Raw genomic sequence first — 17,105 nt, forward strand, 5'->3', positions numbered from 1 at the left:
GAAGCAAACATTCACCACCTGATAAAGGACACCTATGAACAACAGGTGAAATGATGAAAGAATAAATGTTTTCCCATTAAGATCAAAAGCAAGGCAAGAATATCTCCTCTCACTGCTATTATTAAGTATTGTATTAGAGATCCTAGCTAGTGAAATAAGACATGAAAAATAAATAGAAAGCATAAAGACTAGCAAAGAAGTAAAATTGTTGCTATTCACAACCTATTTTTTATTTTTATTTATTTATTTATTTATTTTTGAGACAGAATCTCACTCCATCAACCAGTCTGGAATGCAGTGGCCCAATCTTGGTTCACTGCAGCCTCCACCTCCCAGGTTCAAGCGATTCTCCTTCCTCAGCCTTCCGAGTAGCTGGGACACAGGCGTGCACCACTGCACCCAGCTAATTTTTGTAGTTTTAGTAGAGAAGGGGTTTCACCACGTTGGGCAGGCTGGTCTCAAACTCCTGACCTCCAGTGACCCACCTGCCTCAGCCTCCCAAAGTGCTGAGATTCAGGAATGAGCCACCGTGCCCGGCCAACAACCTATTTTTTAAGTAGAAAATCCAAAGGCAGGTACTAGCCAAATACCCAAAATAGTAGTATTAATAAGTGAAATTAGGCTGGGCGCAGTGGCTCATGCCTGTAATACCAGCACTTTGGGAGGCCAAGGCGGATGGATCATCTGAGGTCAGGAGTTTGAGAACAGCCTGGCCAACATGGTGAAACCCTGTCTCTACTAAAACTACAAAAAGTAACCAGGCGTGGTGGTGGGCACCTGTAATCCCAGCTACTCGGGAGGCTGAGACAGGAGAATGGCTTGAACCTGGGAGGTGGAGGTTGCAGTGAGCTGAGATCATGCCACTGGACTCCAGCCTGGGTGACAGAGCCAGACACTTTTTTTTTTTTTTTTTTTTGAAATGGAGTTTTGCTCTTATTGCCCAGGCTGGAGTGCAATGGCATGATCTTGACTCACTGCAACCTCTGCCTCCCGGGTCCAAGTGATTCTCCTGCCTCAGCCTCTCAAGTAGCTGGGATTACAGGCAACCACCACCACGCCTGGCTAATTTTTGTATTTTTAGTAGAGACGGGGTTTCACCATGTTCGCCAGGCTGGTGTTGAACTCCTGACCTCAGGTGATCTGCCTGCCTCGGCCTCCCAAAGTGCTGGGATTACAAGCGTAAGCCACCGTGCCTGGCCAGATCTTACACAATTCTTGTTAGGTTTACTCCTAGGTATTTGATATTTTTTGATACTATTATAAATAGCATTCTGTTTTAAATTTAATTTTGCAATTGTTTGTTGCTAGTGTATACAAATATACCTTATTTTTATGTATGACTTTGAGTCCTTTCACCTTAACTTCTTTTTTTTTTTTTTGAGATGGCATTTCGCTCTTGTCCCCCAAGCTGGAGTGCAATGGCACAATCTTGGCTCACTGCAACCTCTGCCTCTGGGTTCAAGCAATTCTCCTGTCTCAGCCTGCTGAGTAGCTGGGATTACAGGCATGCACCACCATGCCCAGCTAATTTTTTTTTTTTTTTTGAGATGGAGTCTCGCTCTGTCGCCCAGGCTGGAGTGCAGTGGCGCAATCTCAGCTCACTGCAAGCTCCACCTCCCAGGTTCACGCCATTCTCCTGCCTCAGCCTCCCGAGTAGCTGGGACTACAGGCACCTGCCACCATGCCCGGCTAATTTTTTTGTACTTTTTAGTAGAGACGGGGTTTCACCGTGTTAGCCAGGATGGTCTCAATCTCCTGATCTCGTGATCCGCCCATCTCGGCCTCCCAAATTGCTGGGATTACAGGTGTGAGCCACCGCGCCTAGCCAATTTTGTTATTTTTAATAGAGACGGGGGGTTTCTCCATGTTGGTCAGGCTGGTCTCAAACTCCCGACCTCAGGTGATCTGCCCACCTCAGCCTCCCAAGGTGCTGGGATAACAGGCATGAGTCACCACGCCTGGCCTAATTTTTTGTATTTTTAGTAGAGATGGGGTTTCCGTATGTTGCCCAGGCTGGTCTCAAACTCCTGACCTCAGGTGATCCACCCACCTTGGCCTCCCAAAGTGCTGGGATTACAGGCGTGAGCCACCGTGCCCACCTGACTCTGTCTCAAAAGAAAAAAAAAAGGCTGGGCACGGTGGCTCATGCCTGTAATTCCAGCACTTTGGGAGGCCAAGGTGGGCTCATGCCTGTAATCCCAGCACTTGAGGTCAGGAGTTTGAGAGCAGCCTAGCCAAAATGGTGAAACCCTATCTCTACTAAAAATACAAAAATTAGCCGGGCATGGTGGTGGGCGCCTGTAATCCCAGCCACTCGGGAGGCTGAGGCTGGAGAATCGCTTGAACCCAGGAGGCGGAGGTTGCAGTGAGTGGAGATTGTGCCGTTGCACTCCAGCCTGGGCGACAAGAGTGAAATTCCTTCTCAAAAAAAAAAAAAAAAAAAAAAAAAAGGCCCGGCATGGTGGCTCATGCCTGTAATCCCAGCACTTCAGGAGGCCAAGGCGGACAGATCACCTGAGGTCAGGAGTTCGACACCAGCCTGGCCAACATGGTGAAACCCCATCTCTACTAAAACTACAAAAATTAGCCACACATGGTGGTGGGCGCCTGTAATCCCAGCTACTTGGGAAGCTGAGGCAGGAGAATTGCTTGGACCCAAGAGGCAGAGATTGCAGTGAGCCGAGATGCCATTGTACTCCAGCCTAGTCAACAAAAGCAAAACTCCCATCTCAAAAAAAAAATTTAGAAAGGCCCAGCACTTTGGGAGGCCGAGGCGGGCAGATCACGAGGTCAGGAGATGGAGACCATCCTGGCTAACACGGTGAAACCCCGTCTCTACTAAAAATACAAAAAAAAAAAAAAATAGCTGGGCATGGTGGCGGTCGCCTGTAGTCCCAGCTACTTGGGAGGCTGAGGCAAGAGAATGGCATGAACCCGGGAGGCAGAGCTTGCAGCGAGCAGAGATCACGCCACTGCACTCCAGCCTGGGGGACAGAGCGAGACTCTGTCTCAAAAATAAATAAATAAATAAAAAATAAATTTAAAAAAAAATTGTGTAAGATCTGCATATTGAAAACTACAAAATGTTGCTGAGAGAAATTCAAGAAGACCTAAGTAAATGGAGACATACTCTATATTCATGGTTTAGGTAACTCAGTACTAAAAAGACATCCATTCTCCCTAATTGTCATATAGATTCAACACAATTCCTATAAAAATTCTCGGCCAGGCACGGTGGCCCATACCTGTAATCCTAGCACTTTGGAAGGCCGAGTTGGGTGGATCATGAGGTCAGGAGTTCGAGACCAGCCTGACCAAGATAGTAAAACCCCATCTCTACTGAAAATACAAAAATTAGCCAGGCATGGTGGCAGGTGCTTTAGTCCCAGCTACTTGGGAGTCTGAAGCAGGAGAATCACTTGAACCCGGGAAGCAGTGGTTGCAGTGAGCAGAGATCATGCCACTGCACTCCAGCCTGGGTGACAAGAGAGAAACTCTGTCTTAAAAAAAAAAAAATTCTGGCAGTTTTTTGGAAAGAAGTCGGCAAAACGATTCTAAAGTGCATATGAAAATGAAAAGGATGTAAAATAGCAAAAAAAAAAAAAACTTGAAAAAGAACAGAGTCAGAGGATTTATATAACCTATTTTTAATACTTACTATAAAATGACAGCAATCAGTGTGTGGTGGCACTCGCCTCCTCCCAGCTACTTGGGAGGCTGAGGCACGAGAATCGCTTGAACCCAGAAGGCGGAGGTTGCAGTGAGCCAACATTGCGCTACTACACTCCAGCCTGGGTGACAGAGGGAGACTCTGTCTCAAAGAAAAAAAAATGGTAACCAGGACAGTGTAACATTTGTGTAAGGATAGATTAATTGATCAATGGAACAGAATAGAGAACCCAGAAATAGACCCACACTTCGTGGTTATTTTCAACAAAGACACCAGAGCAATCCAATGAAGACAAGTGCTTTTTAACTAATGGTGCTGGAATAAAGGGTATCCATATGGACAGAAAGGAACCATGACTCCTACCTCACATCATACACAAAGATTAATTCGAGATGGATTATAGACTTTAACATAAAACTAAAGACTTTAGACTATAGACTTTAACATAAAAACCAAAACCAAGACTTCTGTGGAAAACATAGGCCGTCTTCATGACTAAAAGGTAGAGGAGGACATAGGAAAACCCTGTCTCTACAAGTAATTTTTTTTTAATTAGTCGGCCATGGTGGTGTATGCCTGTGGTCCCCAGCTACTCAGAAGGCTGAGGTGGGAGGATCACTCAAGCCTGGGAGGTCGAAGCTGCTATGAACTATGATCATACCACTACACTCCAGCATGGGCAGTGAGCTATGATTGTAGCAATGCACTCCAGCGTGGGCAACAGAAAGACCTTGCTTCCAAAAAACAGGTAGATGAGGCCAGGCATCGTGGTTCACACCTTTAATCCCAACACTTTGGGAGGCAGAGGCAGGAGGATTGCTTGAGGCCAAAAGTTCAAGATTTGCCTGGGCAATATAGGAAGAACGCACCTCTACTAAAAATTTAAAAATCAGTGGCCAGGCCCAAGGGCTCACACAGGTAATCCCATAACTTGGGGAGGCCAAGGCAGGAGGACTGCTTGAGCCCAGGAGTTCGAGACCAGACCTGACAACATGGTGAAACCCCATCTCTACAAAAAATACAAACATTAGCCAGGTGTGGTGGCATGTACCTGTAGCCCCAGCTACTCGGGAGGCTGAGGTAGGAGGATCACTTCAGCCTGGGAGGTAGAGATTGCAGAGAGCTGAGACTGTGCCACTGCACTCCAGCCTGAGCAACAGAGACCTTGTCTCAAAAAAAAAAAAAAAAAAGGAGGCTGAGGTGGGAGGATCACCTGAGCCAGGGGAGCTGGAGGCTGCAGTGAGCTGAGATTGTGCCACTGCACTCCAGCCTGGGTGACAGAGCAAGCTCTTGTCTCAAAAATCTCGTCTCAAAAAAAAAAAAAAAATCGGGGCTAGAGGTGGTGGCTCACACCTGTAATCCCAGCACTTTGGGAGGCCCGAGGTAGGTGGATCATTTGAGGTCAGAAGTTTGAGACCAGCCTGGCCAACATGGTGAAACCCCCTCTCTCCGTCTCTACTAAAAATACAAAAATTAGCCGAGTGTGGTGGTGGGTGCCTGTAATCCTAGCTACTTGGGAGGCTGAGGCAGGAGAATCGCTTGAACCCAGGAGATGGAGGCTGCAGTGAGCCAAGATCACACCACTGCACCCCAGCCTGGGCAACGGAGCAAGACTCTGTGTCAAAAAAAAATTAGACATGGTGGTGCACATCTGTAATCCCAGCTACTCAGGAGGCTGAGATGGGGGGATCACTTGAGCCCAGGAGTTTGAAACTACAGTGAGCCACTTCATTCCAGCTTGGGTGACAGAGCAAGACCCTGTCTCAAAAAATACATATATTTAATTTAAATTAAAATTTTAAATAAAAATTAACTTGAAGCTGGGCACAGTGGCTCACACCTGTAATCCCAGCACTTTGGGAGGCTGAGGCAGGAGGATTGCTTGAGCCCAGGAGATCAAGACCAGCCTGGGCAACATAGTGAGACTTGTCTCTACAAACAACTTAAAAATTATCCAAGTGTGGTGGCGCAGGCCTGCAGTCCCAGCTACTCAAGAGGCTGAGAAGGGAGGATCGCTTAATCTCAAGGGATCCCAGGAGGTCGAGGCTGCAGTGAGCCACTGCACTCCAGCCTGGGAGGCAGAGCAGGACCCTGTCTCAAAACACACACACACACGCAAACAAAAGAATACCCAAAACAATCTCCAATAAGAACAAAGCTGGAGACTTGACTTGTATTTAAGACTTATTCTAGGCCAGGGACAGTGGCTCACACCTGTAATCCCAGCACTTTGGGAGGCCAAGGCAGGAAGATCACTTGAGCCCAGGAGTTCAAGGCCAGCCTAGGCAACATAGCACAAGACCTCTGTCACTACAAAAAAATTAAAAATTAGCCTGGTGTGGTGGTGTGCACCTGTGGTCTCAGCTACTTGGGAGGCTGAGGTAGGAGGATCACTTGAGCCCAGGAGGTTGACGCTACAGTGAGCCATGATCATGCCACCACACTCCAGCCTGGGCAACAGCACAAGACCCTGTCTCAAAATGAAAAGAAAAAGACTTACTCTAAAGCTGTAGTAATCAAGACAATGTGATATTGGTCTAAGAATGGGCATATAGATTACAGATCAGTGAAACAGAATAGAGTCCAAAATTGATCCACACTTACATAGTCAATTGATTTTTGACAAAAATGCTAAAGCAAATCAATGAGGAAGGGAAACTATTTCAAAAAATGGTGCTAGAACAACTGGATATTCATGTGGAAAAATAATGAACCTTGACTCATGCATCACACTATACACAAAAATTAATTTGGGATAGATCATAAATATAAATATAAAAGTTAAAACTGAAAACATCCCTTTAAACTTTAAAAAATTAATCAGAGAAGAAGGAGGGAGAAATGCAAATCAGCCAAGCTTGCCGCACATTCACTATTAATCACAAGGTCAGCTTGCTCTCTGAGCTGCTTCCTTGTGGTTATTTGGTGCCTATTGTCTTAGAATCACATAGATGCTGTTACAAGATTGCAGTTGCCTTCCACTGCTCTATAGATAACAACTTGAACTTTAAGAAATGTTGGCTGGGTGCACGCCGTGGCTTATGCCTGTAATCCTAGCACTTTGGGAGGCCGAGGTGGGCGGATTGCCTGAGCTCAGGAGTTTAAGACCAGCCTGGGCAACACGATGAAACCCCGTCTCTACTAAAATACAAAAAAAATTATCCGGGTGTGGCAGCGTGAGCCTGTAATCCCAGCTACTCAGGAGGCTGAGACAGGAGAATCATTTGAACCTGGGAGGCAGAGGTTGCAGTGAGCCGAGATTGCACCACTGCACTGCAGTCAGGGCGACAGAGTAAAACTCTGTCTCAAAAAAAAAGAAGAAAAAAAGAAATGTTAAATTTTCCCTTTGAGATATTCCTTCAGGTCCTGCATACTAATGAAATTACTGACACGGCTGGTCTGAAGAACCCCATGAGAAACTGACTCACCAAAAAACGCAGTTTCCACATCCTGATAATTTCATCCCCTTGCCCTGACCAATCAACGACCTCAGTTTCTCAGCCCCTCACCCGCCATCATCCCCTTAAAAATCCCAACCCAGAACTCCCTGGAGAGTTGGATTTCAGCGTCTGCTTCCATCTCCTCCTTAGCACCCTGTGATTATTAAGCTCTCTCTCTGTTGCATTTCTGCTGTCTCAGAATGGGTATGTTATTGTACAGTGGGCACAGAAAACTGTTGGTCCTGTAACAAAACTGTGAAGAGTTTGGAAGAAACCATAGAATATTTTCAGGACTTGGGGGTAGGCAAAGATTTCTTAGCAGGACTCAGAAAACAATAACAATTTTAAAAAAAAATACGGGCCTGGCACAGTGGCTCACGCCTGTATTCCCAGCATTTTGGGAAGCCAAGGCGGGCAGATCACCTGAGGTCAGGAGTTCGAGACCAGCCTGGCCAACATGGTGAAACCCTGTCTCTACTAAAAATACAAAAATTAGGTGGGTTTGGTGGTGGGTGCCTGTAATCCCAACTACTCGGGAGGTTGAGGCAGGAGGATTGCTTGAGCCCAGGAGATTGAGGCTGTAGTAAGCTATGATTACACCACTGCACTCCAGCCTGGGTGACAGAGCAAGACCCTGACACAAAAGAATTTTTTTACATAATAATAATAAAGACAACTCAATTTTAAAATGGCATAATAGGCTGGGTATGGTGGCTCATGCCTGTAATTCCAGCACTTTGGGAGGCTGAGGTGGGAGGATCACTTGAGCCCAGGAGTTTGAGACCAGCCTGGGCAATATAGTGAGACCCCATCTGTACAAAAAAAATTTAAAAATTAGCCAGGCATGGTGGCATGTGCCTACAGTCCCAGCACTTGGGAGGCTATAGTGGGAGGATTGCTTGAACCCAGGAGGTTGAGGCTGCAATGAGCTGTGATCACACCATGTACTCCAGCCTGGGCAACAGAACAAGACTCTGTCATAAAAAAAAATAAGTGTTTTAAGCCACTAAGTTTCTGAAAATTTGTTGCAGCAGCAATAGGAAATGAATGCACCCAGCAAAAATGAAAACATATGCTGACAAAAAGATGTGGAAAATGTTTATAGCAGGTTTTTTGTTGTTGTCGTTTTGCTTGTTTTGTTTTGTTTTTGTTTTTTTGTTTTTGTTTTTGTTTTTTTTTTGAGACAAAGTCTCACTCTGTAGCCCAGGCTGGACTGCAGTGGTGCGATCTTGGCTCACCACAACCTCTGCCTCCCAGGTTCAAGCAATTCTCCTGCCTCAGCCTCCCGAATAGCTAGGATTACAGGCACACACCACCGCACCCGGCTAATTTTTCTGTATTTTTAGTAAAGACGGGGTTTCAGCATGTTGGCCAGGCTGGTCTTGAACTCTTGACCTGAGGTAATCTGCCCGCCTCAGTCTCCCAAAGTGCTAGGATTACAGGCATGAGCCACTGTGCCTGGCCAGCAGTTTTATTCATAGTAGCCAAACAACATACATGTCTGTCTGTGATGGTGGGGGGATTAACTGAGAAGAGAGAGGAGAGAATGTTACGGGAAAGTAAAATATTTTGGCCCAGTGCGGTGGCTCACACCTGTACTCCCAGCACTTTGGGAGGCCAAGACAGGTGAATCACTTGAGGTCAGTAGTTCAAGACTAGCCTGCCCAACATGGTGAAATCCCATCTCTACTAAAAATACAAAATTAGCTGGGTGTGGTGGCATGTGCCTGTAATCCCAGCTACCCGGAGACTTAGGCAGGAGAATGACTTGAACCTGGGAGGCAGAGGTTGCAGTGAGCTGAGATCATGCTACTGCATTCCAGCCTAGGCAACAGAGTGAGACCTTGTCTCAAAAAAAAAAAAAAGTGAAATATTTTGTATCTTGACAGGTACATCAGTGATCAATGCCTTCCAGGCAAAGATTAGAAGCATAACTAGCCGAACAAAGTTGTTTTTTTGCTGGTTGTCATGAAAGAGAATACGTATCATGGAAAAGCATAGGGTGTCTCAAAGAGGGTGATAAGAAGGATATAGGATTTGGACTTGTGTTAGGTGGTTTTGGGGAAGGCTTAGGGACTGAGGCTTTGCTCTGGATTGGATAACCTCATGTGATCCACCTGTCTCAGCCTCCCAAAGTGCTGGGATTACCGGCGTAAGCCACCACACCCGGCAGTCTTGATATTTTTGGTGCACTTTATCAGGGTCACAAAGCGACCTTGTCTGATTGTTGATGTTTGATGATGTTGTTTATGTCCACGGGAGAATGGCACGGCCTCGCTGTGCCAGGCCAGCTTCAAACATGCCAAGGCCTAGCTGTAAGGATCAGGCCAGTTCCTAACATTAGGAGCTGCTTTTCTCTTTCTCAGGGGTATGAGTTACATGGTTGTATCCATCATCAAAGGGTAGAGTTAATATTTGTGTATTTCAATGTCAGTTTGACTCAAAAATGCCTGTATAAAAAATGAATAAACAGACCAGGTGCGGTGACTCACGCCTGTAATCCCAGCACTTAGGGAGGCCAAGGCGGGCGGATCACTTGAGGTCAGGAGTTTGAGCCCAGCCTGGCCAACATGGTGAAACCCGTCTCTACTAGAAGTACAAAAATTAGCTGGGCGTGTTGGCAGGCACCTGTAATCCCAGCTACTTGGGAGTCTGAGGCAGAAGAATTGCTCAAACCAAGGGGGTGGAGTTTGCAGTGAGCCGAGACTGTGCCATCACAGCCTGAGCGACAGAGTGAGACTCTGTCTCAAAAAAAAAAAAAAAGAATCAACAAACTGTGGGCTGGATGCAATGGCTCATGCCTGTAATCCCAGCGCTTTGGGAGGCCAAGGTGGGCGGATCACTTGAGGCCAGGAGTTCGAGACCAGCCTGGCCAACACGGTGAAACCTTGCCTCTACTAAAAATACAAAAATTAGCTGGGCTTGGTGGCGGGAGCCTGTAATCCCAGCTACTCAGAAGGCTGAGGCAGGAGAATCACTTGAACCCAGGAGGCGAAGGTTGCAGTGAGCTGAGATCGCATCACTGAACTAGAGTGAGACTTCATCTCAAACAAACAAACAAACAAAAAAACCCTGTAATACATCCATATAACATAATACTACTCAGCAATAAAAAGGAACAAACTATTGATGCATGCAACATAATGGATGAATCTCAAAACACCATGCTGAGCAACAGAAGCCAGTCCCAAGAGTACATACGATATGATTCCACTTATCTGACATTCTAGAAAAGGCAAAATTATACTAAAGACCAAGAAGGGTGTTTGCCAGGGGGTTGACCACAAAGGGGCAGCATGTGACACTTTTTAGGGTGATGGGAAAGCTCCATTGCTTCGCTGTGATGTATATCTTTTTATCAAAACTCAGAACTCTATATCTAAAAAGTGAATTTTGGCCAGATGTGATGGTTCATGCCTGTAATCCCAGCACTTTGGGAGGCCAAGGTGGGAGGATCACTTGATCCCAGGAGTTTGAGACCAGCTAGGCAACATAGAGAGGCCCTATCTCTACAAAACTAAAAATAAAAAATTAGCCAGGCATGGTGGTGCACACCTGTGGTCCCAACTACTTGGGAGGCTGAGATGGGAGGATCACTTGGGCCTGGGAGGTAGAAGCTGCAGTGAGTCATGATGGTGCCATTGCACTCCAGCCTGGATGACAGAGTGAGACTTTGTCTCAAGAAAGCAAAGTGAATTTTACTGTATGTAAATTATACCTCAATAAACCTGACTTAAAATAATAATCAAATTAGGGGTGGGGAGTGGACGTAGGTATCAATGTAACAAGAATGGCAGAGGCCGTGCCTGTAGTCCCAGCTACTTGGAAGGGTGAGGTGTGAGGAGTTTGAGTACAGCCTGGGCAACACAGTGAGACTTCATCTCAAAACAAACAAAAAAGGAATGGCAGAATGCTGATGACTATTAAAGCTCAGTGATGGGTACACTATGGTTTATTATACTTTTTTTTTTTTTTTTTTAATGAGACAGAGTTTCACTCTTGTTGTCCAGGCTGGAGTGCAGTGGCATGATCTCGGCTCAACCTCCGCCTCCGGGGTTCAAGTGATTCTCCTGCCTCAGCCTCCCGAGTAGCTGGGATTACAGGCATGTGCCACCACACCCAGCTAATTTTGTATTTTTAGTAGAGATGGGGTTTCTCCAGGTTGGTCAGGATGGTCTCAAACTCCCAGCCTCAGGTGATCCACACCCCCTCAGCCTCCCAAAGTGCTGGGATTACAGGTGTGAGTCACTATGCCTGACCTTGGTTTATTATACTTTTATGTTTATTTTATATGTTTGAAGTTTTCCATACTAAATATTTTTTATTTTAGTGGAAGGGGAAATCTCTGTGTGATGGAGGCAAAGATGTCAAAGAGTCAGTTGACTGTTCAGCCTCCCAGTGCACTTTTTACACATTAATAAATGGATGCCCGTAGATTCTCAAACTGACCTTCTGCTTTTCACACACTTAAATAAACTAGAACTTAAACTATTTCCTTTGACATTTCTTGCAGATACTCTTCAGAATTTCTTACTCTCATTTGATTTGTAACTTTCATAAATTTTGCCCCATTTTGAGGCCTCCTTAATTCCCTCAGCTTGGGTATCCTCTCTCATTTAATATTTCTTCATTTTTAAAGATGCCCTTTTCCTCACAATGGGCTCTTTGATATGTCAGTAAACCATGCAGGGCTTATTTTTCAAGTGGCTGTTCTCTTGGTCTGGTGCCATGCATTTATCACGGGCTTCCAATAAAGCACTTTTCAATAGAAATGGGTTCCCTGCTTTCTATGGGCTGTAACTTTTTAAACAATTCCTTTCATTCCCCCCCTGCTGCCCTGATTCTGTCCTAGTTTCCCTTTCAAAAACTGAGCAATCAAATAATGGATTTTGTCCCCTCCCTTTCCCGGTAGCAGCCTGAATGTGTATTGTAGTCACCACTGACCAAGTGGCTTACCCATGAGCACTCGCTGCCCCGGTGTGATCACTGCGCAGACCCAATCCAGCCTACAGTATTCTGCAGTGTGGGGTCAAGTATTTTCCAAGCATCCAGCATTCTTGGTTGTGTCAGTCCTCACCTCCATATTGCTTTTAAGTTTTATTTATAATTGTATATGTTTATGGGTTACAGTGTGATGTACATATTGCAGAATGATCAAATTAGGCTGATTAGCATGTCCATCCCCTCAAATATTTATCGTTTCTTTGTGGTAAGGACATGTAAAATCCTCTCTTTTAGCTATTTTGAAGTATACAATACAGTATTATTAACTAGAGTCACTGTGCTATGCAATCAAACACCAAAACTTATTCCTATCTAACTGAAACTTTGTACCCGTTGACCAATATCTCCCCTTTCCCCGTCCACTGTGCGCCTCCCACCTTCGTATTGTTCACTGGCTCTTGATCACCTGTGGGATAAAATCCAAACTCTTCATGCCTATTAGAATGGCTAAAATGAAAAGACTGGCCAGACCAAGTGTTGGTGAAGATGAGAAGCAACTGAAACTCACATACTCCTGGAGGGAGCGTAGAATGATGCTGCTACTTTGGAAAGCAATTTGGCAGTTCCTCTAAGTGTTAATCATAGAGTTACCACATGACCCAGCAACTTCACTCCTAGGTATATACCTAAGAGAACTGAAAACACACAATGGGATGCTGCCCGGCACTAAGAAGGAACTACTGATGCACACAGCACTGATGAATCTCAAAACAATTATGCCAAAAGAAGTTGGACTAAAAAGAATGCATACCGTATTATTCCATTTATATAAAACTCTAGAAAATGCAAACTATCCTGACAATGCCTAGCGTCAATAGGCCCACACTGCCCTGCAGGAGGCCCACCCATGCCAGGCACCAAGTAAGGAGTGTTCTAGTGAGCCTTTGTGTCTACAGGGCTACATGTCTACAGGGCTACCTCCTCAAAAACAAGTCTCTTATGGGATCTTTATTTTTTATTTATTTATTTATTATTTTTTTTTTTTTTGAGCCAGAGTCTCTCACTCTTATCGCCCAGGCTGGAGTGCAGTGGTGTGATCTCGGCTCACTGCAACCTCCGCCTCCTGGGTTCAAGTGGTTCTCCTGACTTAGCCTCCTGAGTAGCTGGGATTACAGGCATGCACCAACATGACTGGCTAATTTTTTCTATTTTTAGTAGAGACGGGGTTTCACCAGGCTGGCCAGGCTGGTCTCGAACTCCTGACCCCGTGATCCGCCCGCTTCAGCCTCCCAAAGTGCCGGGATTATAGGCGTGAGCCACTGTGCCCAGCCTCTTAGGAGATTTTTTTTTTTTTTTTTTTTTTTTAACCAGATGGAGTCTTGCTCTGTCACCCAGGCTGGAGTGCAATGGTGCGATCTCGGCTCACCACAACCTCCGCCTCCGAGTAGCTGGGATTACAGGCATGCACCACCATGTGTAGCTAATTTTGTATTTTTAGTAGAGACCATATTTCTCCATGTTGGTCAGGCTGGTCTCGAACTCCCAACCTCAGGTGATCCACCCGCCTTGGCCTCCCAAAGTGCTGGGATTACAGGCGTGAGCCACCACGCCCGGCCTCTTATGGGATCTTTTAAGCTGCTCTATCTTGTCTCCAAGCATCTAACATGCCTACATGATAGCTGCTTCCTGGTCTGTTTATTAATCAAAACAGAAGTGGTGCTTCAAGAGAGTCACTGAGACTTAAAGCTGTTGTTGGCACTGGCTGCAAGGGCATTCTGGTTTTCAGGGAAGGGGATTTGTGTCCCTATCAGGAAGTTTGTTAAATTAGGAAAAGGTATCTTCAGCCAGCAGCTCCCAAAATCCCTTGAAAAACCCTTTGGTAGTAGTAGTGGTGGTCGGGATTATCTGATGAACCATTGGGCTGGTGGGTAGACTTGAGGCTATGGTGCACCTGGAGACCAACCCTGGAAGATGGGTTAAACCTCTTCAAAGCTTTCCCTGAGTGATGGCTGGGCCCATACAGCCACCCCTGTCCCTTTTAACCTTCTCCAAGTGACCTCCTCAGGCACGTGTAGTGGGACTTGAAATGTTCCTTTTTAGCTTCGCTTGAAAAAATAAAAGAACTTAATTTTTTGACATCAGCCAGTTTCATAACCTGACACCACCTGACATTTTTATTTTCCAGTAAAACTTCTTCAAGATGCCCTGACTAGTCTCACCCCTCCCTGGCCCCGCAACTCACCTCTGGGCCACTTGAGCCTTCATTCATTTCCCTTGCCCTACACTTCCCTAGAATTCAGTCTGGACACGATTTACCACTTATGGAATAGTTGTTGTTCTGGATTCAATGTATAGCTTTGGTTTTGTTTTCCCAACTCGACTGTCAGGTGCTTAAGGGCAAACTTTGAGCCTTGTTTCTCAGAGCTCTTATTAGCAATGATCCTTGAGCAGCTAATGAATGATTATTGATTGGAAGGGATGTTTTAATCTACCAAGGTAGGGACAGAGCTGGCAGGCACCAAGATCCACTTCTACCTGCATGTTTTTATTCACATGCTCTTTTATAGATTCCTCGGGTTTCCCCAGAGTCCATGGGTGATCTTGGAGTATGTATTACGGAACTAATTTGAATCACGAGGAAAGAAGTTGGCAAAGAGCCCTAGCTGAAAAAGTAACATTTTAGGGCCAGAAAATCACTAAGATCATAGAGGAAACCTATTGACTAGCTGGCCTCAGTGGGAAACAGAAAGGCAGGAGCTACTAACATTTCACAGTGGAATCCAGGTTAAACAATCACAAAGCGTGTGAACATGGGCAAACCACTTGACATCACTCAAGCCAGCAGAAAAATTGGATAAAAAGCAATCTTTGAAACGAGCCAAGGCCGTGCTGAAACAAGCTTCCCCAAACACTGCTTCTTTCTGCCAAAGCAAGCTTCTATTTTATTGGTGGCTCAGATTCCAAAGTTCACTTCCCAGGACTAACAGTTAAGTGCATATTTGGAGTTGCCATCAGCTGCCACCTCGTGGTCTACATTACAACTGCCTATCAATACTGAAGGTGGTTTAGAATTCTGTGTTGTTTAGAATTATCATCAATCTCATTTGACCAATTTTTTAAATTTTTTTTTTTTTTTTTTTTGAGATTGGGTCTCACAATGGATGGTTTCGAACTCCTGGGCTCAAGTGATCCTTCTGCCTCGGCCTCCTGAGTAGCTGGGACTACAGGTGTGTGCCACGGTGCTCAGCTTCGAGACCAGTGATTATTATTGAGTCTTGCTCTGTCGCCTAGGCTGGAGTGCAGTGGCACAATCTCAGCTCACTGCAACCTCTACCTCCTGGACTCAAACGATCCTCCTGACTCAGCCTCCCAAGTAGCTGGAACTACAGGTGAGCACCACCATGCATGGATGATTTTTTTTTTTTTTTTTTGTGGAGACAGGGTTTCACTGTGTTACCCATGCCGGTCTTTAACTCCTGGACTCAAGTGATCTGCCTATCTTGCCCTCCCAAAGTGCTGGGATTAAAGGTGTGAACCACCATGCCAGGCCCCATTTAACCAATTATTGTCCATTTGTACACAATGCTTACCCCACAGTACTACACAAATATGATTCCCAAGTCCCCGGAACCCATAAGATGCACTTCCAATTAGCTACCAGCTTTTCTGGCTGAAAACATTACCTTGGGCCTGTCTTGAGCCACTGGTTGGTTCAGAGCTGGTATCTCAAATGCTTTAACCACCTCCATCCCAGTAACTTGTATTTACTGCAAGCAGATAGTCATGGTGACTGATCCGCAAGCCAAGGTTGGTGTCCTGCCCAGCAAAAGTCCACAGGATTGTCGCAGCTCTCACTGGGCTATGCCAAGGTTCCCTTCTGGCATTGTGCCAGGTATATGTTTGCAGTCCCTTTCCTGTACTATGGTAAGATCACACTTGATCACCGGAAAACTGTATACACACCTCTAGTCCATTTAGTCATGCCATAAGATGACGGATCACCACTCTGAGTCCAAGGAAAACTACAACTCATTCCTTCCTTAAAGGAACCCTGGATAGCAAAGCTCCTACTGCCCAGTATTTATCCCTATTATGTTAAGACATAAAAATGTTGGTCGGGCACGGTGGCTCATGCCTATAATCCCAGCACTTTGGAAGGCCAAGGTGGGCGAATCACCTGAGGTCAGGAGTTCAAGACCAGCCTGACCAACATGGGGAAACCCCATCTGTACTAAAAATACAAAATTAGCTGGACGCGGTGGCAGATGCCTGTAATCCCAGCTACTCGGAAGGCTGAGGCAGAACTGCTTGAACCTGGGAGGCGGAGGTTGTGATAAGCTTAGATCGCGCCACTGCACTCCAGCCTAGGTGAAGAGCTAGACTTCATCACAAAAAAAAAAAAAAAAAAAAAAAAAAAAAAAAAAATCAGATGACTTTCAAATGTTTTGGTCCTTTTTTGAGACAGGGTCTTGCTATGTTGCCCAGGCTGGTCTCAAACTCCTAGCCTCAAGCAATCCTGCCTCAGGCTCCTGAGTAGGCGTTAGCCACTTTGAACAGCAGTTTTTGTGCATTCTTGTTTTCTCCCTTGATTCTTGTCAACAAACGCTGAGGCTTGAAGACTTAGATTAGTAACGTTGGCCTAAACACCATTCCTGTGCTTCTTCTCCATAAATTGAAGGATTCCAAGTGCACCATTTCCTTGGTCATTACCTTTCATCCTCCCTCCCCAGTACTTCTTATAGTTCCTGACAGCAGGCACAAATCACGACTCCAGGCAAACCAGCAATTTTCCCACCATGCTGAGCTGAGGCAGCATGGCTGGTCTAAAGAAGGGACCCAGTTTTCCAACTGCAGCACCATATGGGACACCACTCTGCAGGGAGGCGCTGCCTAGAGAAAGCAGGGCACACGCCAAAGCCAAGTACAGCAGCAGCCGGTGTCACCCAGGACAATGACAACTCCCCAAACCAAGCCTGTACCGCCCCATTTACATTCTGACACTTAAACTGTTCCTGTTCAGGCTGCACAATGCAAACAAAACGGACAAAAGA

Source organism: Pan paniscus, chromosome 5 (genome assembly GCF_029289425.2).
Source record: "Pan paniscus chromosome 5, NHGRI_mPanPan1-v2.0_pri, whole genome shotgun sequence".
Taxonomy (NCBI): domain Eukaryota; kingdom Metazoa; phylum Chordata; class Mammalia; order Primates; family Hominidae; genus Pan; species Pan paniscus.